The following is a 24388-nucleotide window of genomic DNA, read 5'->3' as shown; positions in this document are numbered from 1 at the left end:
TTAAAGGCAGCTATCATATCAATTTTAGATGCTGTAATAAGAATGTCATATTACTAATAAAGCCACAGGGAAGCTACTCTATCAGTTTTTAATGATCTAACATGAATATAATATCAGTATTAAAGACCACATGGTAGCTATTATATCCCTTTTAGATGTAATTGTAAGAATATTACATTAGCATTAAAAGCTACAGAGATGTTATACTAGATTTAGATGCTATGGTAAAAATATAGGAATTAAAGGTCATAAGAGAACAATTATATTAGTTTAGATGCTATAATATGAATATCATAACAGTACAAAGGTAAGAGGACTGCTTTTAGATCATTAACAGATGCTATGATATGAATATCATATTAGTACTAAAGGCCATAGGGCAGGAATTATATTCATATAATTGCTATAAATGAATATTATGTAATATTAAAAGGCACTGGAGAATTATTATTTTAGTATTAGGGGTCACAGTATTGATACTGAATTAGTATTAAAGGCCATAGGGCATCTATTATATTAGCATTAGATGTTATTGAATGAATATTAATATGAACAGCCACAAGAGCTATAATATTCCATTAACAGGCCACAGTATGGATAAAATATTAATGGCAAATGCACAGGATGCACAGGGATGCTCTTTCAGTACTTTGAGATGTTGTAGAATACATATTACATTAATATTAAAGCTCCAAAGTTTAGTTATTATATTAGTTTTATATGCTATGCGATGACTATCCTATTAGTATAAGGAATTATATTAGTTTAGGTACTATACGTTGGATAACAAATTACTATTTTTTTAAAGAGAGAGAGAGAGGAGGGAGAGAGAGAGAGAGAGAGAGAGAGAGAGAGAGAGAGAGAGAGAGAGAGAGAAAATTTTTTAATATTTATTTTTCATTTTTCAGTGGACACAACATCTTTATTTTATTTTATGTGGTGCTGAGGATCGAGCCCAGAACATGCCAGGTCAGCGCATTACCGCTTGAGCCACATCCCCAGCCCAAAAGATTACTATTAAATGCCAGAGGTCAGCTATTATGTTAACATATATGCTATCATATGGATATGCTATATTATAGGGTTTATTGCTATCATATGGATATTTTACTTCAAATGACAAGAGGGCTATTTTATTAGTTTTAGAGGGCATAATATGGATAAAATATTAATGTTAAATGCCACAGTCTAGCTATTATATTAGTTTTAGAAGATATAGTTTGGGTATCATATTATTATCAGTGTCTTCTAGTCATATCCTCATAGATGCTATTATGGGTATCATATAAATGTTAAGGCCAAAGAGCAACTATTATATCAAGTTAAGATGCTATAATAAGGATGTCTATTGATATTAAAGGATACAGAGCAGCTATTATATCAATTTTAGATGCAATAGTATGTATTACATTAGCTTTAAGGGCAACAGGGAAGATATTATATTAACTTGAAATGCTATAATATGGATATTGCTTTAGTATAAAAGGCTATAGGGAGGCTATAATGTTAGTTTTGGATGTTATGGCATGAATATTATATTAACATTAAATGTCACAGGGAAACTACTATATATCAGTTTTAGATGTTACACTTTTAATATCATATTTGTATTAAAGGCATCAGGGCAACTATTGTATTCGTTTTAGATCTATGTCATTATGTTATTATTTCAGTCATCTTTTTCGCTGCTTTGACCAAAGAACCTGACAAGAACAATTTTAAAGGAGGAAAAGTTCATTTAGGGGCTCACAATTTGAGAGATCTCAGCCATTAGATGGCCAACTCTATTCCTTGGGGCTTAAGGTGAGGCAGAAGAGTGTGGTGAAGGAAAGTGCTGATCAGGAAGCAGAAAACCTAAGCTCAGCTCACCAAATATGTACCCCAAAGGCACAGCCTCAATGACCCACCTCCGTTAATTCCTGTCAGAGGATTACTAATTTGGGTTAAGGCTCTCATAACCCATCATTTCACCTTTAAACTTCCTTACATTGTCTCACACATGAGCATATCCAAACCAATCATTTGGCATTAAGGCCACAGTGCATCTATTATTTTAAATGCTGCAGTGTGGATATTATATTAATATTAAAGGCCACAGCGTAGCTAATATATTTTATTAGCTTTGGATACTATAGGATGGATATCATATAAATATCAAAGGCCACAGGACAACTATTGCATCAGTTTCAGGTGTTCCAATATGAATATCATATTAGAATTAAACACTCCAGTTCACTAATTATGTACTACTAGATACTCAAGTATGGATATCATGTTAGCATTAAAGTCAACCTGGCAGTATAGTGACTTTAATACTATCATATAAATATCATGTTAGTTTAATGGCCACAAAGCTGATATTATATTAGTTTAAGGTGATACAATATCATATTAATACTATAGGAACTATTTACCATTTTTATATGAAGCACATATTTATCAGTTTTAGATTTATAATATGGATATTAAATGAATATTTAATTTCATAAGAAACTTATTAAATTGGCTTCACAGGTTATAGGAATGATGTAACATTAATATTAAAGGCCACATGACATCTATTACATCAGTTTGGGAGGCTGTAATTTTAGTATCAAAAGCTACAGGGGAGCTATTAATTTAACATGCTTTAGCATGGATGTCACTTAGTATTAAATTCTATTGCACAGCTACTTACTTCTTTTATATATTATAGCTTGCATCTATTAGTAATAAAGACCTCCAATATCATTTTTTGCTATAATATGGAAATCATATTAATATTAAAGGCCACAGAACAGTTATTATTATTTAATCAGTTATTATTTAATTATTATTTAAACAGTTATTATTTAATCAGTTTTCCATGCTATAGTATGAATAACAAACCAGTAATTAAGGCCACAAGACAGTTTTTGTATTAAATTTAGAGGTCACAGTATGAATATTATGATATTAAAGTCTAGAGGGCAGCTATCATATTAGTTTTGGATGCTATACTATCAATATTAAAGGACACAAGGAAGTTATTACATTACTTTTTCATGGGATATTATATTAGCACTAAAGGCCACAGAGCAGTTGTTACTTTATTTTTAAAGAGCACAATATGTTTATCATATTACGTATCATATTAAAGGGCACAGGCAGCTTCTATATTAAGTTTAGGAGCTACGGTATGGATATCATATTATTATTATTATTAAAGTCCACAAGGTATCTATTATACTAGTTTTAAATCCAACAGTATGGATATAATATTTGTCTTAAGGACACAGGACATCTGTAATATTAACTTAAGATGCTATATTATGGATACAATATTAATATTTAAGGCCAGAAATCATCTATTATGTAATATATGCTATTATAGGGGTATTATAGTAAGATTAAAAGACACAAATCATCTATTATGTTAGCTTGAGTTGCAGTAGCATGGATATCATATTGGTATTTAAAGCCACAGTGCCACTATTTTATTAGTATTAGATATACTGTAGCACAGATACCATATTAATATAAAAGCCACTGGGAAGCTATTATATTGATTTTGATGCTGTACTATAAAAATTGTAATAGTTTTAAAGTTACAGGGCAGCTACCATATTAGTTTTAGATGATAAATTAGCTATTATATCAGTTTCAGAGGCTACAGTACAAATATGTTAGTATTAAAGTGAACAGGTTAGATATTATATTGGCATATAAATGTCATAGGGAAACTACTAAATTAGTTCAATATGCTATAATATTGACATTGCATTGATATGGAAGACCATAATTCAGCTATTGTGTCAGCTTTAAATACTGTAGTATAACTACCTATTATCATTAAAGGCCACAGGGCACTATTATTCTAGTTTTAGAAGCTTTGGTATGGATATTGTATGGTTATTATAGATTACAGGCAGCCATTTCATCAGATTTAGATCAACAGTATAGATATTTTATTAATATTAAAATTTTGTATTCTGTTATAATTATTATATTACTATGAAATTCTACAAGGCTGCTATATTATCAGTTTTTGGTGCTATAGTATATATGCACTATCAGTATTAAAACATCACTTGAAGCTATTACATTAATTTCAGAGGCCATGGTTTTATCTCAATATTAAAGGCTACCAGGCAGCTATTATGTCAGTTTTAGATGCTACAGTATGGATATTATGTTAACATTACAGGTCACAGAGCAGCTATTATATTAGTTTTTGGAAGGTATAGTATGGACATCTTTAATATTAAACACAACAGGCACCTATTAGTCTTAGGTACTATAGCATGGATATCATTAGTATTAAAGACCACAGGGAAGCTATTATAATATTTTCTAGGTACCATAGTGCATATCATATTACTCTTGAAGGCCAAAAGGAAGCTATTTTATTCATTTTAGAGTCTATAGTATGAATATAATATTAGAATAAAAGGCTACATGGAGACTATAATGATGCTACATATGGATCAAATTAGTATTAAAAGGCTACAGGACAGCTATTCTGTTAGTTTCAGAGGCCAAAGTATTGATATTATATTAAAGTCAAAGGCTAAATGGCAGCTATTATATTACTATTAATGCTATAGTATGGATATCATATGACATTTATAAGCCACAGGGAACCTATTTTGTTAGTTTTAAATGCTATAATATACATATTAGTAGTAAAGACCAAAATTCAGATATTATATTGAATTTATGTGCTATAGTATGGAAATTATAAAGGTATTAAAGACCACAGGGCAGCTGCTATAGTACTTTAGGATGCTATAGTATGCATATTACATTAATATTAAAAAACAAAGTCAGCTACTGTTACTTTTAGATTGCATATTATAGCTATCATATGATCATGAAAAGACACAAAACAGCTCTTAATATATATTAAGTTTAAGTGCTTCTCTGTGGAGATTTTATTATTACTGGAATTCACTGGGCAGATAGTAGTCTTAGATGCTATAATCTGGATATTACATTATAATATCAATAATATGGGTAAATATTAAGGGTCACAGGGAAGATATTATTATATTAGCATTAGATGCTACAATATGGATATCAGTTGGCATGAACTCCACAGGACAGCTAATATATTAGTATAAAATAGTATGGAATGGACATAACATCAGTATTAAAGGCTACAGTATAGCTATCATATTTATTAGGATATTATATTCCATGGGGAATTTATTACATTAGTTTGTCATGCTATAGTATTGATACCACATTGATGTTAAATGTCACTTTCCTGTACAATATTAGCTTTAGATTCTAAAATAAGGATATTAGATTAGTATTAATTGCCACAGCTATTTTATCATTTTATAAAAGTTGGATATCATGTAAATATTTAAAGTCACAAGGTAGCATTTATATCACTTATATTTTATAGTATTGATTTTATACTAGTATTAAAGTCCACAGGGCAGTTATTATATCACTTTTTGATGCAATAGTATGGGTAAATATTAATATTAAAGGCCAAAGGATTAGGGTTAGCGCCCATAGATTCAATCCTAAGTACCCTCCCCCCCAAAAAGATTAAACTACTCTAAAGTAAAACCTTAGGACATGGTTATATTTTCTCAAACACCTACTTGTTTAATTATTCATACAGTTAATTACTAGTAACTGACACTCTTAGCTAGTTCTGTATTTTATTTTGAACATTTATAACAAAAAATCAAATAGTTCAAACTAATATAAAATTCAAAGTATGTGGGCTGAGGTTGTAGCTCAGTGGTAGAGCACTCACCTAGCATGTGTAAGGTGCTAGGTTTGAGCCTCAGCACCACATAAAAATAAATAAATGAAAATGAAGATGGTGTGTCCAACTACAACTAAATTTTTTTTTAAAAAATTCAAAGTATGTGCCTCTTTTACATATTACATGTTGAAGTAATAACATGTTAACTTATTATATTTTTATGCTGTCACTAGGTTCTAGGTTTTCCTTTTTAAAACGTGATCACTACAGGGGAAAAAAATGCCATTTTAGAGATTTTATTTCAACTCATGGTTTAACTTTCCTGAAAGAGAGACTTCATAAAAAAAAATGTTCTAATGCCAAACTGACTCACTGTGACTGAATCACTTATCCCAAAGAATCCTTGTCTCTATTTTATTTCTATGCATACCTTTTAGCAGCAATATAATCAAATATTTGTCACTGGGACAAATAGTCAAAGAACGTCCATCTCCTCCAAAACCTCAACAGGAAGTGGTGAGCCAAGAGAATCACAGGTGTCAACTCAGTCCATGAGTGATATTAAATGCTGCTGTGTTGTGGGAAATCACAAGGAGCTATGGATGCCCAAACTCTTGCATGAGTCTAAATCTAGTCGAAATTCTAAGTAATTTTATTGTCACTAGCTCATCGTGAAGCTAATGACAATTAAAGGATCTATGGGGCTGGGGATGTACTCCAGTGGTAGAAAGATTTCCTAGAATGCAGGAGGCCCTAGGACCAACCCCCAGAACCACAAAAGGAAAAAAAAAGAATTTGTGTCTTATTGGTGTAATCAAATAGAAAATGAATAATCATTCCTCTTAAGGAAAAATGTTGGACCTAAAACACTTGAGACACTCAGAATCAAAATACTCTCCTTATAGTGTATTGTATACCTAGACCATCATGAACAGTGGTGTCACATCATAAAGCATGTTCACATTTGGGCTGGGGATGTAGCTCAAGTGGTAGCGTGCTCGCCTGGCATCCATGCAGCCCGGGTTCGATTCTCAGCACCATATAAAAACAAAGATGTTGTGTCCGCCAATAACTAAGAAATAAATATTACAATTCTCTCTCTCTCTCTCTCTTTAAAAAAAATTTTAAAAAAAGCATGTTCACATTAAGCATACCATCAAAACAACAAAAAAGACTTTATTGACTGTTGATAAGAAAAATGAACAGAATCTAGGTTAGGAAATTATGAATACAACATTAGGACAACATTAGGATAAAATGTAATCATGGCATTTCCCACATGAGATAACTCTAAATACTAATAAATACATAATTTCAAAAGAAAGACAAATTTCTGAAATCAAAAGCAAATTGATACATTTTTAAATAATATTTTGAACAGAGGCAAAACACTTAAAAGGTTCTCCCACAAGAATTCCTTACAACATAAAGTATCATGCTCATTAGAAGGCCCATCCCTTTGTATGCAAGGAATAAGAGCACTTTCTGATGAATGTAGAACTTTAATAGGACATATGGAAATGTGTTCTAAATTTGAAAAGAAGAAAATATCTGTTTTTTAAAAAGCTTATTTTCAGAAAATGTATCTGAATTACAAAAAAAGCTGCTACTGACTTGTCTCTTACATTTTGTAATGATTTGCATCTATAGTGGTGTTAAATATCATAAAATATTAATAGTTAACATTAAAAATATCATCATCCCTCTTCTCTTTTAAAACTGATTTGAAATTTTCTTAGAATAATTTCTATATAAATTTGGAAGAGGCAATGTAGTATATGTGTATATGTTTAAATACATGATTTAAAAAAAATTATTTATTTTTAGCTGTAGTTGGACACAATACCTTTGTTTTATTTACTTATTTTTATATGGTGCTGAGGATCCAATCCAGAGCCTCACACGTGCTAGGTGAGTGCTCTACTGCTGAGCCACAATCCCAGCCCAAATACATGATCTTTTGAAACCATACCTCTCATACTTGAGTCCTGTCAAAGACATCTTCTGTGTATGTGCTGCTGGGATGGACTCCATGGTTTCTCACATGCCAGTCAAGTGCTCTGCCACTGAGGTGCACACCCAGTCTCCAAAGATACTTTAATAAATGAAAATTAATTAAAATCATTTGATTATGAGCATTTCTAAACAAGACAATTCTCTCAATCAAAAACAAAGTAAGCTAAAAGTAATTTTTAAAACATTCCTTATAAAAAATGAAAGTTCACAGAATTAAAAATTCTATACAGGGCTAGAGTTGGGGCACAAAGGCAGAGCATGTATTAGGCTCTGAGTTCAATCCTCAGCACCACATATAAACAAAATAAATAAATAAAATAAAAAGATCCACTGACAACTAAAAAATATCTTTAAAATTATGCAGAAAACTGAAAGATTACTAAATAAAAATTGAATAGGAAAAACCTACTTTACAGACTTGAGGCCATGGGGAATTACATAGTTAAATAACTCTAAAATAAGAAAACTAAATGAATCAACTAGCATAAAAAACCTTGGACTGGTACTTAGAGTTCTCCCACTGGGACACTGGGATCATCAGGGCCCAAGGCTGGCTATCCTCCTCTGCCCTTTAACAAATTCTGGTTTTATTTCAAATACTCATAATCTATAGAGAAAAAGAGAGAGAGAGAAAGAGAGAGAGAGAGAGAGAGAGAGAGAGAGAGAGAAAGGTGACTTTTCTAAATTTATTTTATGGTATATCAAATTCTGATACAATCAAGATAATTCATCCAATGCAGGATGTCAGGGTTTATACAACAGAAGTTATTTGTGCACCATTATAAATACTGCCAATTAGCACAGCAGCCAGGGAGCTGCTCATCCTAGACTAGCACAGGCAGTCTGGAGAAGAGGGAGGGAAGGTCAGGAGGAGGAGGGGAACTAGAAGAAGGGTGGAGTCTGGAGAAGAGGCAGGGTCTTAAAGAGGAGGAGGGTTGGGCTGGGGTTATGGCTCAGTGGTAGAGAGCTTGCCTAGCATGTGTGAGGCACTGTGTTCGAACTTCAGCACTACATAAAAATAAATAAACAAAATAAAGGCATTGTGTCCACATGCAATTAAAAAAATAAAAATCAAAGGAGGAGGGTGAGGTCAGGAGAAGGGGCAGGACAGGAAGAAGGGAAAGGTCTGGAGGAGAGGCAGGGTCTGAAGAAGGGGGAGAATGGGTCACAAGGGGGCAGGGCCTGGCAGATGGGTGGGACCTGGGGGAGGAGCAGGTCCTGGAATATGAGTAGAATCTAGAGGAGAGGCAGGGCAGGAAAAAGGGGCAAGGATGGTTCAGGAGGATGTGCAGGGCCATAGAATATTGGTGGGGTCTGGAGGAGACTCAGGGTCTGGATGGGGAGGCCTTAGGGGGAGGGTCCTGGAGGGGTGGCTTCTTGCTAATTAAACTCTCCACCAAAAGAAAAATAAATAAAATAAATGTATTGTGCCCTTCTACAACTAAAAATTAAAAAAAAAAAAAACTAAGCAAAGATTAAGTAAAGAGAAAAATATGGTTCATGAGTTCAGTGCCACAAAAAAAAAATGGAATGTATTTTTAATAAATTCTGGCTTTGTTAGAAGTAATATATTTAAACTTAAGTGGCTCAGAAGGCTGAGGCAGAAGGATCTTGGGTTCAAAACCAGCCTAAGCAAAAGCATGCATGAAGCAACTCAGTGAAACCCTGTCTCCATAATACAAAATAGGGCTTCCTCACACCAGGCATCTACCTCAGGCTGCTCTGAGGAGAACGGAACCCCAGGTGTCCCTAGAGACACAGCCCATGAGGCTCCCCACACCAGGAGTCTTCCTCAGACCACTCTGAAGAGAAGGGAACCCCGGGCATCCCTAGAGATGTGACCTGTGAGGGTCCCCAACCCTAGCATCTCCCTCAGGAAACCCTTGAAACCCTAGAAGCATGCCACAGGAGGGTCCCCAAGACAGGCGTCCCCCTCAGGTTGCTCTGAGGACAAAGGAACCCCAGGCATTCCTAGAGCCATGACTCACAAAGCCTCTAAGCCAAGAGTCCGCTGAGTCTGCTCTGAAGAGAAGGGAGTTCCAGGAGTCCATGGATGCATGACTCACGAGGGTCCCCAACCTGAGTGTCTCTCTCAATCTGCTCTGAGAAGGGAGCTCTGCCCTTCTCTGTGGAGTGACCCAACACTAAAGTGAGCTGGGGCTGGGGCTCTCCCAGGTTGGTCCTGAGTGGGAAGCAAGCTCCTCACTCTCAGGGACGCAGCATTAAAGATGGCGGTGAGGCCCCGCCCTTTCTTGACCACGCCCCTTTGGCCACAAGCACGTGCACGAGCTGCTCCAGGCTCAGAGACGGGGCCTCTCCCAGCTCCCTGGTGAATGTCAGCGCCTTCTTCACCCTCAGCAGTTACTGAATAAAATATGTTCCCACTGCTATAACTAAGTCTGGCTGTTTCACCATGAGGAGTGGGATCTCAGGAGAGGAGAAATGGAGTCCAGGAAACCCCCTCCCTGTACTCCACCAGGCCAAGTGCTGCAGAAGCCTGAGCCAGGTGGGCAGAGGTACAGAGAGAGGCCACCACAGGGAGTCAAGACCCTCACTCAGGCGCCCAAGGGCAGAAGCCAGGAAACAGACCACCACAAAGGCTTCTGGGATATGTAGTCTTTGAGACAGAGTGACTTAGCCCTATTTTAGAATCATGGATTTTAAGAAACTCTGTTAATTCCCAACCCAGTGTGACCACTGTAGGAGGGTAGAAGAACCTGAGCTCAGACCAAATTCCCAGTAGCCTCTGAGAGCATTCTAAGTCATTCTGTCTGTCCTTCCTGTCCAGCTCTCACCATGGATGCCTCTGGGAGCTGCAGGCTACACAGATTCAGGGTTCTCAGGGATTCTAGACAGTGTAGTCTGGGGCTCTGCCAACACAGTCTTTGCCCTTCGGGACCATGGAAGCTGTGTGCCATGTGCTGGCCCAAACACCCTGGAGAACCCTGGCTTTGGACTCTGATGTTCTACCCATGCAGCCCTCACCCCAGAAGCCTAGGGGCTGCAAGTAGCACATTTACCCTCATACCCCCAGGATTCTGGGTAGTGCAGTCTTGTATTCTACAATGCAGCCCAGTTGCAGAGGTCTCTGTAAGCTGCAGGCTACTCAGGCACCCCTAGTGATTCTGAACAGTGTAGTCTGGCATTCTGCCCATTCAGCCCTCATTCCAGAAGCCTATGGGGGCTTCAAGTAGCACATTCACCCTCATACACCCACCCAGGATTCTGGGCAGTGTAATGTAGTCTTCTACAATATAGCCCCCCAACCCCCTGCAGAGGTCTCTAGAAATTGCAGGCTACACAGTCACTCAGGCAACCCTAGGGATTCTGGACAGTGTAATCTGGTGTTCTGCCAATGCAACCATTCTACAGTGGATTCCGGGAGCTGCAAGCCCCCATGGGACTTACAGGGTTACAGGTATGTAGGCATCCCAGAGGTTCTGAGCATTGAAGTCTGGTATTCTGCCCTTGCAATTCTCACCCCAGAAGCTCCTGGGCAGAGCAGGCACCCAAAAGTAATTGGTAACATAGTTTAATTTTTTGTCAGTACAGCCCTCTGTGCACAGGTCTCTCTGCAAGTTGCAGGTCCCCAAGAATTATGGGTAGTGCAGTTTGTCATTTGACCCATGCTGCCCTCACTGCAGAAGGCTCTGGTAACTGCAATGAGGATACTGCAGTTACCCAGGATTCAGGGTAGTGCAATCCATTGTAATCTTTACATCTCTCACCCTAGAGGCTCCTGAGGGCTTCGTACTACATTTTCATGAGCCCTTATCCTCAGGCCCCAGTGAGATTCCAGGCACTGGGCCCTCCCTGCACCATCTTGAGGGGGCATTTGTGTCCTTAGACACTCAAGCCACACAAAATACATTGACATACCATAATAATGAGCAGCTGAAACCTCAGTAAGAAATACTGTTGTTGTTGTGGGGTTGGGGATGTCGCTCAAGCGATAGCGCACTTGCCTGGCATGCGCGGGGTGCTGGGTTCGATCGTCAGCACCACATTAAAAAAAAAATAAAGATGTTGTGCCACCAAAAACTAAAAAATAAATATTGAAAAAAGAAATACTGTTGTAAAATAAGTTCTGCTAAAATATTACCTGAGAAAGTAAAGAACATGGCAGAACTTACTTCTCAGCACACCAGGCAGTGCACAGGAAGCTTCTTCCTCATGTTTTTCTCACATGGACCTAGGTCATCCTGAATCCACAGTGGAGTCTCCATGGGTAGGTGCCAAGGAGAAGGAAGCTCTGGTCCTCACCATAGATATATCCACCAGGCATCCCCATGCCATGGTATCTTTCTAGGTGTGTCCCCAGGATTTAAAAAAAAAAAAAAAAAACACTGTTCTACACCTTAGATACAGCCCCTAGGAGTCCCTAGATGTGGCATCTCTCAGGTGGGTCCCCAGGAGAAGAAAGTTTGATTAGGGCACAGAACACAGCCCCCAAAAGCAGTTGATCACAGAAAGTTGTTCTGAGTGTCCCCTGCTGGCCACTGTAGACAGTGCAGGATGCTGGGTGTTCACTGTTCAGAGCTGCACCCCCTTGTGCTAGGCACAGTGAAGCTCTAAAATTCATAGTTCTGACTATTCCAGGTCATGATTTTGGAAATAAAAAAGAAATAGAGCCTACCATCCTATGTCTTGATCAGAATGGATGGAGATAGCAAGCAGCAAAATACATGGCCCATAGACAAAATTTCATAGATTTCAGCAATCATGTAGAGGAAACAGTGAAATTTATAAACTGGAATAAGAAAAATTTTAAAACATTAATATTTAAAATAGACACCCAAAATTTGAAATACTTTCATGTAAGTCTTAAAGTACAATCATTCTTTCAGAAAATCTTGAAATGTTTAGAAAGAAATCAAATGAAATATAAATTAGTGTAGATATACTTTGTTCAGGTCTCAATATAATTAAGATGAAATTATCTCAAACCTGAACTGAAGATTCAGTGCATTCCAGAAATTCCCAACAAGCTGTTTTTAAAACTAGACTAGATAGAACTGACTGCAAAAGGACACACTTCAAGAAGCCACACATATGGACACCAGAACCTATCAAAATACTCTCTAGACTTGCATTTAAAATGGGAAACTATAAAACTCTAGAAGATGTGCATGACCACATGTTTCATTATGAGGTTCTAAATACACCCCCCCCCAAAAAAAAAAAAAATTTCATGAAAGCTGGGGATGTGGCTCAGTGGTTAAGCACCTCTGGGTTCAATCCCTGCTACCAAACAAACAAACAATAACAACAACAAATCCATGAAAGAAAAACCTGATAATGTGGACTGTATTAAACTGCTCTATAAAAAAAATCATATTAAGGAAATAAAAAGACAAGTCAAAGACCGGGGGAAACTTTGGAAGGTATATGTCTAAAACAAACTTGTGTACAAAATATAGTAAGACACCCAACAATAACACAACATAATGAACAGACAATGCACAAGAAAGATACAAGATGGCAAAGAAGCATATAAATGACTCTTAGTATCACCTGTCATGAGGAAAGCACAAACCCCAAGGTGCACTGCACAACTATTAGGCTGCTAAGGTCTTTACTAAAGTGTAGTATCAAACATGAGGATGATGAACAGCCACAGGAACTCTTGGGCATTGCTGGTAGAGCACACAACAGCTCACCACTATCAAAAAAAAACTAACCCTAACCCAAAGTTAGACATGGTGTCAACACATGGTCCTAAAAATATAGACAACTGCCTCAAAAATGTATATCGAGATAACAGCAAGCCATTACATATAGTAGTTCTATTCACAATGCCCCAATACCTTAAGCAATCAGGATGTGCTTCAATGGGTGAACAAATACCATAACTGCTATGAATCCATGCCATGGAGGCCCTGGTGTCTCTGAGCTCCCTCAGGTCTCTAGTCTGGTCTGGACCCTGGACTGCCTTTACCTTTGCAAACCTCACAGAGGGAAAAGTGAATTCTGAATAGAAACACCTGTAAATGCAGCTGATAAACTCAGGCTCAGTATGCAGTTGCCGCCTATGGAAAGAGATTAAAAAGTTCTGGATGTGGGTGGTAAACTCAGAAAAATGCAAGCACAACAACCCAGGCCTGCATCTTTGTCGATAGGAGCTTCCTGGGGAACAACACACAAACATGGAGGCAACTCCAGGATCCCCATAGAACCACATCTAGGAGAGAAACTGGAGGTGGCTGTCATTAGGGCCCCTGTGACCCACCTCTGATTAGCTTAGAGGACATTATGCTACAGCTTCATACCCCCTTCCCAATTTTAATTTCCTCTCTTTCCTCAGGTTGCAAATGCATCCTGAGCTTGGATTCTATTGATTGATTAGCTTGTTTAGTGTTGCAGAGAGCTGTGCCACTACCTAGTCTTGATGCACAACCTCAGAAATTCACTGTTCTGGTTATTCAACATACATTTGCATATTTTAGCTAAAATAGAGCCCATCATCCCATGTTTTGATCCATCAGAATCTTATCTTTATACCCTAATCTTTATCTTTATATCCTACAGTTACCACCCAGTTAATCCCTATCAGTGGATAATTAGATTAATGCTTTCATTAGATTGGTGCACTGATGCAGGTTAATGCTCTCAGGATCCAGTCATTACACATCTAAATTTTCTCTCATTGACTCACATATGAGATTTTTAAAGGACAACTTATATCTAAACCACAATAGCTATGAATACCATAAGAACATGAAAGGACACAGGGCAGCTATTATATTAGCCTTAGATGCTACACTATGGATATCAAATTAGTATTAAAGATTATAGGGAGATACTATTTTTTTTAGATGTTATAGTATATATATTATATTTGGATTAGAGACCATAGGGCAGCTATTATATTAGTTTTTGATGCCATGTTGTGAATATTATTTTAGTATTAGAGGCCATGATGTGGACATTATATTAACATGGAAGCTGTTGTATTAGTGTTCAAGTCCACTCTACAAATACTATATTTGTATCAGAGGCCACATGTGGACACAATAGCATCAAAGACTACTGTGGATAATACATTAGCATTAGAGGCTGCACATGGACAACATGTTAGTATTATCACTCCACCATAACAGTATTATGACACTGCTATATCCAGGAAGGTGGCACATACCCTCTGGTGGTCATTAGGACCCAGCACAGAATGCTTCAATTCAGTGGTGTATGGGCACCCCCTGACATTCCTGAGAAATGAATGAAATTCAGTACTGTATCTAGATTACTCAAGGCCATGATTTTGGAAATTCAAACTAAAATGAAACCCAGTATCCTTTTTTTTTTTTTTTAAGAAATGGTGATTGAACAAGTTATTCAAACCATACTGAGTGAAAGGAATGTAGACAAAAACAGAAACGCCTACAAAAATTAACTCATAATAGTCCATAACTAAAATGTGGTAAAACTAAAAGAAATCTGAAAAAAAAAATAAGAAAATCTATGTGATCTTAGATTTAGTGATGGTAGTGTATATTTGTTTCTGGTATGAGGGGTTGAATGCAGGGCCTCACACATGCTATACAAACTTTCTAATACTGAGCTACTTCCCCAGTCCTTGATGATGAGTTTTAACTCACAATACCAAACACCAACTGACTGAAAAAAAAAATACCAATAACATGGACTTTATAAAGTTCAATTTTTACGAAGTGCACTGTTGCAGGCCAACAATCCCAATTACTCAAAAGGCTGGGGCAGGAAGATTGCAAACTTGAGCCCAGCCTAGGAAATTTTTTAAAGGATGGGATATAGCTCAGTGGTAGAGCACTTGCCTAGTTTATGTGAGGCCTGGGGTTCAATCCCCAGCACTACACACACACACACACACACACACACACACACACACACACACACAATTTTTTTTCCTACTCTGTAAAACATGGCAAATAGTTACATAAAATTATGTTCAGCATCCCATATCATTAAGGAATCATAAATTAAAATGATAGTGAGGTAGTATGGCATAGCTATTAGAACTGCTGAATTCTAAGAAACAGCAGTGCACCAACAGCTGCAGGATGTGAGATACCAGCAGTCTCAGGCATTACTAGGAGAACATGTGGCATGGCCACTTTGGAAGATGATGTGCCAGTTCTTTCCAAAGCAAAAAAGTCCAGTCTATAACCCAACAGTGTCCCTATAAATTATCTTCATTTAGAGAAATTCTTTGAAAAAGTATGTCAAAACAAAACTAGCATGTAATTATGCTTAGCAGCTCTATGATGCTGATCAGATCATAAATAAGAACGTCCTCCCATAGATGAATGCATAACCAACACAGAATATAAAGGAATGAACTGCCACCCTACACAGAGACATAGATAAATCCTACCTGGTACACTGCTAAGTAAAATAAGCCAGCCTGAAGAGGCTCCATGCTGTATGGTTTACCTTTTATGACATTCTAGAAAAGACCAAATTACAGAGGAAAAGTTGTGCAAGATGAGGCCCAGGAGCCTCCCAGCACAGAAGTCTCCATCTACATGGAGTTGGGGTGCACCACCCTTCCTGTGGTTTTTCTCATGACCATCCTCCATCCTGAAGCTACCCTAGAGCCCACCAAAAGTCCTTATTAAAGCACAAGCCCCTCCTAGGCCCCCAGGAGATTCTACAGGATTTAGGAGCTCTGTGCAAATAACCAAGGTAAAAGAATCAATATTAGAACAAAAAATGGTCCTAACACCTCTGTCACTCAGAAAATATGAAGATTTTAGGAGTGCTGTACCAGGAACTGGGTGCAGAGGCTGAATGTGTATTTTTTTTTCCTTTTTTCTTTTTTTTTTTAAGTTTTCGGGGGACACAACATCTTTGTTTGTATGTGGTGGTGAGGATCGAACCCGGGCCACACGCATGCCAGGAGAGCGCGCTACCACTTCAGCCACATCCCAGGCCCTGAATGTGTATTTCCTATTATGTCAAAGCCCATAATCTGGAACAATAATAAACTCATTGCTCATAATGAAACAATGAATTAATTATATGGCAGAAACTGGGAGCTAGATGGGGTGAGAAGTTATGATAAACAAGGGGTGAAGGCAGAGGGATCTATGTCATAAGGGGTCAGAATCCAATGACTGCAGAGCAGTATAAACTCACATTTTGCTTAAAACATTCACAGATGGTTCCACATAAACATAGTTATAACTAGGGGATATGAAAAGATTAGAATACATATACACTTCTTTGCATTGTCAGTTGTGTGGATCAAGATGCAAGATGAAATATGTTTTATAGACTTTTTTAAAGACCTTTATTTTATTTGTTATTTTTATATGGTGCTGAGGATCGAACCCAGTGCCTCACACATGCCAGATGAGTGCATTACCACTGAGCCACAGCCCCTGCCAGATGAAAGATTTTAATATCACTCTCTAATCAAAAGAGCCAGGACTCTTTGAAGAAATGGTTGATACTAAGAGTAAGACAGTAAATATATAAGTCAGGGTAATTTAAATATCAGAAAGAAAAAACTTTGGGACAAAACCAGAAAATATGTTAAAAGACAACAGGAGACAATGGAAAGATCTCCAATGGAAAGAATTTCCAATGGTTAAAGTAGGGATGAACTGAGTAGCAAAGAAGTATTTAAAAAGGGGGGGGGGGACAAAAAACAGCTTAAGGAAACTATCCAGACGACTGATATATATAAATGACTAAATACACAAACAAATGAGATTGAGTAGAAACCTCTTGTGCAGAAGAATTCCATATAATTGAGAGAGACACAGTCATCAAAGAGGTAAAGCTAACTCTCTGATCCCTAAGTGTGGGCTCTGCATTATGACTTCCTCCAGAAGAACAGACAATGTGGACATGCAAAAAAAGAGTAACTTCACAGTAAGAAACCTGAAAGGCCCTTCCTCAAGCAGGTGAGCACAATCAATACTACCATTTCACCTTGAGGGCATGATAGAGCTGCTCTTCATCTCAGTGACCAGCTTCCCCCAGTCCAATAGCCCCAGGCTAAATATGAGAAACACAAGGAAACCTAAAAGGCACTGCCTCAGCCAGGTGAGCACAGTCAATACTAATATGACAATAAGGACAAGAGATGACAGAGCAGCTCTTCACCTCTGAGACCTGCCTCCCCCAGACCCACAGTCCCAGTTTAAATATGAAAAAAAAGGAAAATTCAAAAAAAATTCTAAAAAATACCTGACAAGTCGTCCTCAATGCTGTCAAGGTCATCAGAACAAGGAAGCTCATAGAAACTATCACCCCAAGAGAAGTCTATGGAGACATGATGACTGGATGTCATGTTGGCTCCTAGATGAGATCCTAGAACAGGAAGACACAGAACTGAGAATCCAAAGGATATGTGACTTCAGTTAATTGTAACATACCATTCTTTTTTCTTCATGACAAATGGTCTAAGATGTTAACACTTTAGAGACAGCTCACTGGAAGTCATAACAAGGGAAGAAACAGGTTGAGGCTACCTGGGAAATCTCTGCACTTTCTTTTCAATTTCTGTATAAAGATAAAACTAAGCCTGGCATGGTGGCACATGCCTGTAATCTCAGCATCTTGGGAGGCTGAGGCAGGAAGATTTCGAGTTCAAAGCCAGCCTCAGCAACTTAGTGAGGCCTTAAGTGACTCTGTGAGACCCTGCCTCTAAATAAAATATAAAAAAGGTCTGGGGATGTGGCTCAATGATTAAGTGCCCCTGGATTCAATCCCCAGTAACCCCACACCAAAAAAAAAAAAAAAAAAAAAAACTATTAAATTACTCTAAAGTAAAACCTTAGGACATGGTTATATTTTCTCAAACACTTACTTGTTTAATTATTCATACAGTTAATTACTGGTAACTGACACTCTTAGCTAGTTCTGTATTTTATTATGAACATTCATAACACAAAAATCAAATAGTTCAAACTAATATAAAATTCAAAGTATATGTTTCTTTTACATATTTCATGTTGAAGTAATAACATAAGTAAACTCCTTATATTTTTATGCTGTCACTAGGTTCTAGGTTTGCCTTCTTAAAACTTGATCACTACAGGGAAAAAAATGACATTTTAGAGATTCTATTTCAACTCCTGGTTTAACTTTCCTGAAAGAGTGACTTTATATAAGAAAAAAAAAAAAAAAGTCCTAATGCAAATTGACTCACTGTGACTGAATCATTTATCCCAAAGAATGCTTGTCTCTATTTTGTTTCTATGCATACCTTTTTAGCAGCAATATAATCAAATATTTGTGACTGGGACAAATAGTCAAAGAAATAGTCATCTCCTCCAAGAACTCTGAAGGAAGTGTTGAGCCAAGAGAAGCAGAGGTGTCAGCTTGGTCCATAAATTATATTAGATGCTGCTGTGTTGTGAGAAAACACTCTACCTTTTAGAAATCACAAGGAGCTATGGATGCCCAAACTCTTGCATGAGTCTAAATCTAGTTGAAATTCTAAGTAATTTTATTGTCACTAGCTCGTCATGAAGCTAATGACAACTAAAGGATCTATGGGGCTGGGGATGTAGAAAGATTTCCTAGCATGCAGGAGTCCCTAGGACCAACCCCCAGAACCACAAAAAAAAAAAAAAAAAAAAGAATTTGTGTCTTATTTTTGTAATCAAATAGAAAATGAATAATCACTCCTCTTAAGGAAACATGTTGGACCTAAAACACTTGAGACTCTCAGAATCCTTACAGTGTATTGCATACCTAGATCACCATAAACAGTGGTGTCACATCATAAACCATGTTCACATTAAGCATACCATCAAAAAACAAAAAAAGGCTTTACTGACTGTTGATAAGAAAAATGAACATAATATACCTTACGAAATTATTAACACATTGGAAACATATGATACTGATATCAAAATTCTCCAGGACAAGCCAGACACTTTGCCTCATGCCTATCATCTCAGCTATTTGGGAGGATAAAGCAGAAGGATCACAAATTTGAGGCTGATAGCAATTCAGCTAGACCCTGTCTCAAAATAAAATTGTAACAAAGCTTTCAAAAAGGCGGCATTAAAGATGGCGGCGAGGAATTGACCATGCCCCCTTTGGCCAAGCACAGCAACCCTGGCAACCGCCCCAGGCAGCTCTGAGGAGAAGGTAACCCAGGGCTACTTAGAGACGTGACCCATGAGGCTCCCCAGGCCTGGCATATCCCTCAAGCTGCAGTAAGGATGAGGCTGCCCCGCAGTGTCCCTAGAATGTGACCCACAAGGGTCCCCAAACCAGGCGTCTCCCTCAGGCTGCTCTGAGGAGAATGGAACCCCAGGCATCCCTAGAGACACGACTCAAAAAAGTCCCTAAGCCACTGAGACTGCTCAGAGGAGAAGGGAGTTCCGTGAGTCCCTGGAGGCATGACCCATGAGAGTCCCCAACCTGGGTGTCTCTCTCAATCTGCTCTGAGAAGGGAGCTCTGTCCCTCCCTGTGGAGTGACCCAACACTCCAAGGACTGGGGCTGTCCTGGGTTGGTCCTGAGGGGGAAGCCAGCTCCTCACTCTCAAGGAGACGGCCTTAAAGATGGCGCTGAGGCCCTGCCCCTGGTTGGCCACGCCCCCTTCGGCCACGCACAGCAACCCTGGCTCACAGCAACCCTGCCGTCTGCCCCAGGCCGCTCTGAGGAGAAGGGAACCCCCAGCCTAATTAGAGATGTGAGCCACAGGCTCCCCAGGCCTGACATCTCCCTCAGGCTGCTGAAAGAATGAGGGAGACCCCCAGTGTCCCTAGAATGTGACCCAAAATGGTCCCCACACCAGGCATCTACCTCAGGTTGCTCTGAGGAGAACAGAACCCTGGGCGTCCCTAGAGACATGACCCAAGAGGGTGCCTGCACCAGGCGTCTCCCTCAGGCCACTCTGAGTTGAAGGGAGCCTGGCAACCGCACCCCTAGAGACGTGGCCCACGAGGGTCCCCACACCAAGTGTCTCTCTCAGGCTACTGAGGAGAAGGGAACCCCGGGCATCCCTAGAGACACGACTCACGAAATTCCCTAAGCCAAGAATCAACGCTGAAGCTGCTCTGAGGAGAAGGGAGCTCCGTGAGCCCCTGGAGGCAATACCCACAAGAGTCCGCGACCTGGGTGTCTCTCTCAGTCTGCTCTGAGAAGGGAGTTCTGCCACTCCCTGTGGAGTGACCCAACACTCCGAGGACTAAGGCTCTCCCGGGTTGGTCCTGAGGGGGAAGTCAGCTCCTCACTCTCAAGGAGGCAGTATTAAACATGGCGGCAAGGCCCTGCCCCTTATTGACCACGCCCCTTTGGCCATGCGCTGTGCAGGAGCTCCTCCCAGCTCAGAGGCGGGGCCTCTCCTGGCTCCCTGGTGAATGTCAGCACCTCTTACACCCTCAGCAGTTAATGAATAAAATATGTTCCCACTGCTCTAACTAGGTCTGTCTGTGGCACCTGAGGAGTGGAAGCTCAGAAGAGAAGAAATGGAGTCCAGGAGACCCCCTCTCTAAACTCCACCAGGCCAAGTGCTGCAGCAGCCTGAGACAGGCAGGCAGAGGCACAGAGGGAGACAGCTACAGGGAGTCTAGACCCTCAGCCCAAGGGCAGAGGCCAGAAACAGACCATTTCAGAGGCTTCTGGGATGTGTAGTCTTTGAGACAGAGTGACTTAGCCAGGGACTGCTCCAATTCAGAATCAGGAGTTTTAAAAAAATCTGTTAATTCCCAGCCCAGGGGGACCACTGTAGGAGGGTAGAAGAACCTGAGCTCAGACCAAATTCCCAGTAGCCTATGAGAGCATTCTAGATCATTCATTCTGTCCTGCCTGTCCAGCTCTCACCATGGATGCCTCTTGGAGCTGCAGATTACACAGATTCAGGGTTCTCAGGGTTTCTGGACAGTGTAGTCTGGTGCTCTGCTCACACAGTCTTTGCCCTTCAGGACCATGGAAGCTGTGTGCCATGTGCTGGCCCAGACACTCTGGAGAACCCTGGCAGTGGACTCTGGTGTTCTACCCATGCAGCCCTCACCCCAGAAGCCTAGGGGTAGCAAGTAGCACATTCACCCTCATACCACCAGGATTCTGGGTAGTGCAGTCTCGTATTCCACATTGCAGCCAGCTGCAGAGGTCTCTGTGAGCTGCAGGCTACTCAGGCACCCCTAGTGATTCTGAACAGTGTAGCCTGGAATTCTGCCCACTCTGTCCTCACTCCAGAAGTCTATGGGGGCTTCAAGTAGCACATTCAACCTCATACCCCCACCCAGGATTCTGGGTAGTGTAATTCAGTCTTCTACAATGCAGCCCCCACTGCAGAGGTCTCTAGAAATTGCAGGCTACACAGTCACTCAGGCATCCCTAGGGATTCTAGACAGTATATTCTGGTGTTCTGCCAATGCAGCATCACTACAGTGGATTCTAGGGGCTGCAAGCCCCCAAGGATCATGGGTATTATAGCCTGATGCTATGTTCAACTGTGCAGTGACTACTTAGAGCTCAGAGCCTCCAGGAATTCTGAGTATTGTAGTCAGTTCTACTCAGGACACTGAGAGCTGTGGGCCATTGATTATTCTGGGTGGTGCAATCCATCCTACCTAAGTGGACTTCACCCCCATCATGGATCTGGGATCTGTGTAGCATAAACCTACCTAGACATCCCTGAGAAGTCTGTGTAGTGCAATACAAAGCTTGCCCCAGCGGTATTCAAAAGGAAGGTGTCTGGGAGTTTCAGGCCCCCAGGGATTCTGGGTAGTATAGTCTTGCCCTCTACCTCCATAGCCCTCACTGTGGAAGCCTCTGAGAGTTCTAGGCCACATGGACATGGGGCACCTCCAAGAATTCTAGGTAGTATAGTTTAGCTCCCTACCCTGAAGCCCTCACTATTGCAGATCCTGGGAACTTCAATTCCCCCTGAGGATTCTGGATAAGGTAGTCCAGTGTTTTGCCTACATGCCCCTACTGCAAGGGCCATGAGAACTGAAGGCCACATGCTTGCCTTGGTACTGAAGACCTCACTGTGGAAGCCTCCTGGAATTGCAGGCAGCACACAAACCAGTGTGTCCCCAGGAATTGTAGGTAGTGTAGTCTGACCTGCATAATGCACAGCTCTCACTTGGGAGGCCTCTGGGAGTTGCAGGCTGCATCCTCACCTGGCCAACACACCCCACCAAAGATTCTGGATACTGTAGTTAAGCTCTAAGTCCAACAGTCCTCACAACAGAGGATCCTGAGAGCTGCTGGCACTGAGATTTGTGGGTAATTTAGTCCTGTGTTTTTCCTACTCACTGCAGAAAATTCTGAAACTAAAGTTCCCCCTTAGGATTGTGGGTAATGCAGTTCAGTGATTTGCCCACTCACCACAGAGGATTCTGGAAGCTGCAGTCCCTGAGGTTTCTGGAGAATGCAGTCTAGTGTTTGGCCTGCACATTCCTGCTGAGGATCACAGGAGCTGAATACCCCATGCTTTTCCTGGGACCCTGGAGATTCTAGGAAATGAGATCTACCAACAAAACCATCACCACCAAATCCTCTGGGACTTACAGGGTTACAGAGTATGTAGGCATCCCCAGAGATTCTGAGCATTGAAGTCTGGTATTCTGCCCTTACAATTCTCACTCCCAGAGGCTCCTGGGCAGAGTAGGCACCCAAAAGTAATCGGCAGCATAGTTTGATTTTTTGTCAGTACAGCCCTCTCTGCAGAGGTCTCTGCAAGTTGCAGGTCCCCAAGAATTATGGGTAGCACAGTCTGTCATTTGACCCATGCTGCCCTCCCTGCAGAAGGCTCTGGTAACTGCAATGAGGATTCTACAGTTACCCAGGATTCTGAGTAGTGGGATCCATCATAATTTTTGCATGTCTCACCCTAGAGGCTCCTGAGAGCTTCTTACTGCATTTTCATGAGCCCTTACCCTCAGGCCCCAATAAGACTCCAGGCACTGGACCCTCTCTGCACCATCTTGAGGGGGCATTTGTGTCCTCAGACACTCAAGCCACACAAAATACATTGACATATTATGATAATGAGCAGCCAAAGCCTCAGTAAGAAATACTGTTGTAAAATAAGTTCTCCTAAAATATTACCTGAGAAAGTAAAGAACATGGCAGAACTTACTTCTCAGCACACCAGACAGTGCCCAGGAAGCTTCTTCCTCATGTTTTCCTCACATGGACCTCAGTCATTCTGAATCCACAGTGGAGCCTCCATGGGTAGGGGCTAAGCATAAGGAAGTTCTGGTCCTCACCATAGACATATCCACCAGGCATCCCCAGGCCATGCTATCTTTCCAGGTGTCTCCCCAGGATTAAAAAAAAAGGAACAAAAACCTCTGGTCTACACCTTAGATAGAGCCTCTAGATGTGGCATCTCTCAGGTGGGTCCCCAGGAGAAGAAAGTTGGATTAGGGCACAGAACACAGCCCCCAAAAGCAGTTAATCAGAGAAAGTTCTTCTGAGTGCCCTCTGCTGGCCACTGTGGGCAGTGAAGGATGCTGGGTGTTCACTGTTCAGAGCTACACCCCCTTGTGCTAGGCACAGTGAAGCTCTTAAATTCATAATTCTGACTATTCCAGGTCATGATTTTGGAAGTCGAAAAGAAATAGAGCCTACCTCCTATGTCTTGATCAGAATGGATGGAGATAGCAAGCAGCAAAGTATATGGCCCATAGACAAAATTTCATTGATTTCCTATATTTCAGCCATCATGTAGGGGAAACGGTAAAATTTATAAACTGGAATAAGAAAAATTTTAAAGCATTAA

General features: G+C 40.1%; 1 long non-coding RNA gene across 1 annotated transcript in view; it reads right to left on the bottom strand.

Annotated features, from left to right (window-relative positions):
* The window catches only part of LOC143401671 (uncharacterized), a 41054-nt gene extending 20169 nt beyond the window's left edge, over positions 1-20885 (bottom strand). The window contains exons 1-3 of the long non-coding RNA XR_013091691.2: positions 20753-20885; positions 17879-18001; positions 7659-7781 (exon numbers count right to left, since the gene is read on the bottom strand). This is a non-coding gene — a long non-coding RNA (uncharacterized LOC143401671). The remainder of the gene's footprint in view (positions 1-7658; positions 7782-17878; positions 18002-20752) is intronic.
* Positions 20886-24388: the final 3503 nt, after the last annotated feature.

The sequence above is a fragment of the Callospermophilus lateralis genome, chromosome 6, assembly GCF_048772815.1.
Source record: "Callospermophilus lateralis isolate mCalLat2 chromosome 6, mCalLat2.hap1, whole genome shotgun sequence".
NCBI lineage: Eukaryota > Metazoa > Chordata > Mammalia > Rodentia > Sciuridae > Callospermophilus > Callospermophilus lateralis.
Note: the sequence above shows the minus strand (reverse complement) of the source record. Positions and strands in the feature narration are given on the sequence as shown.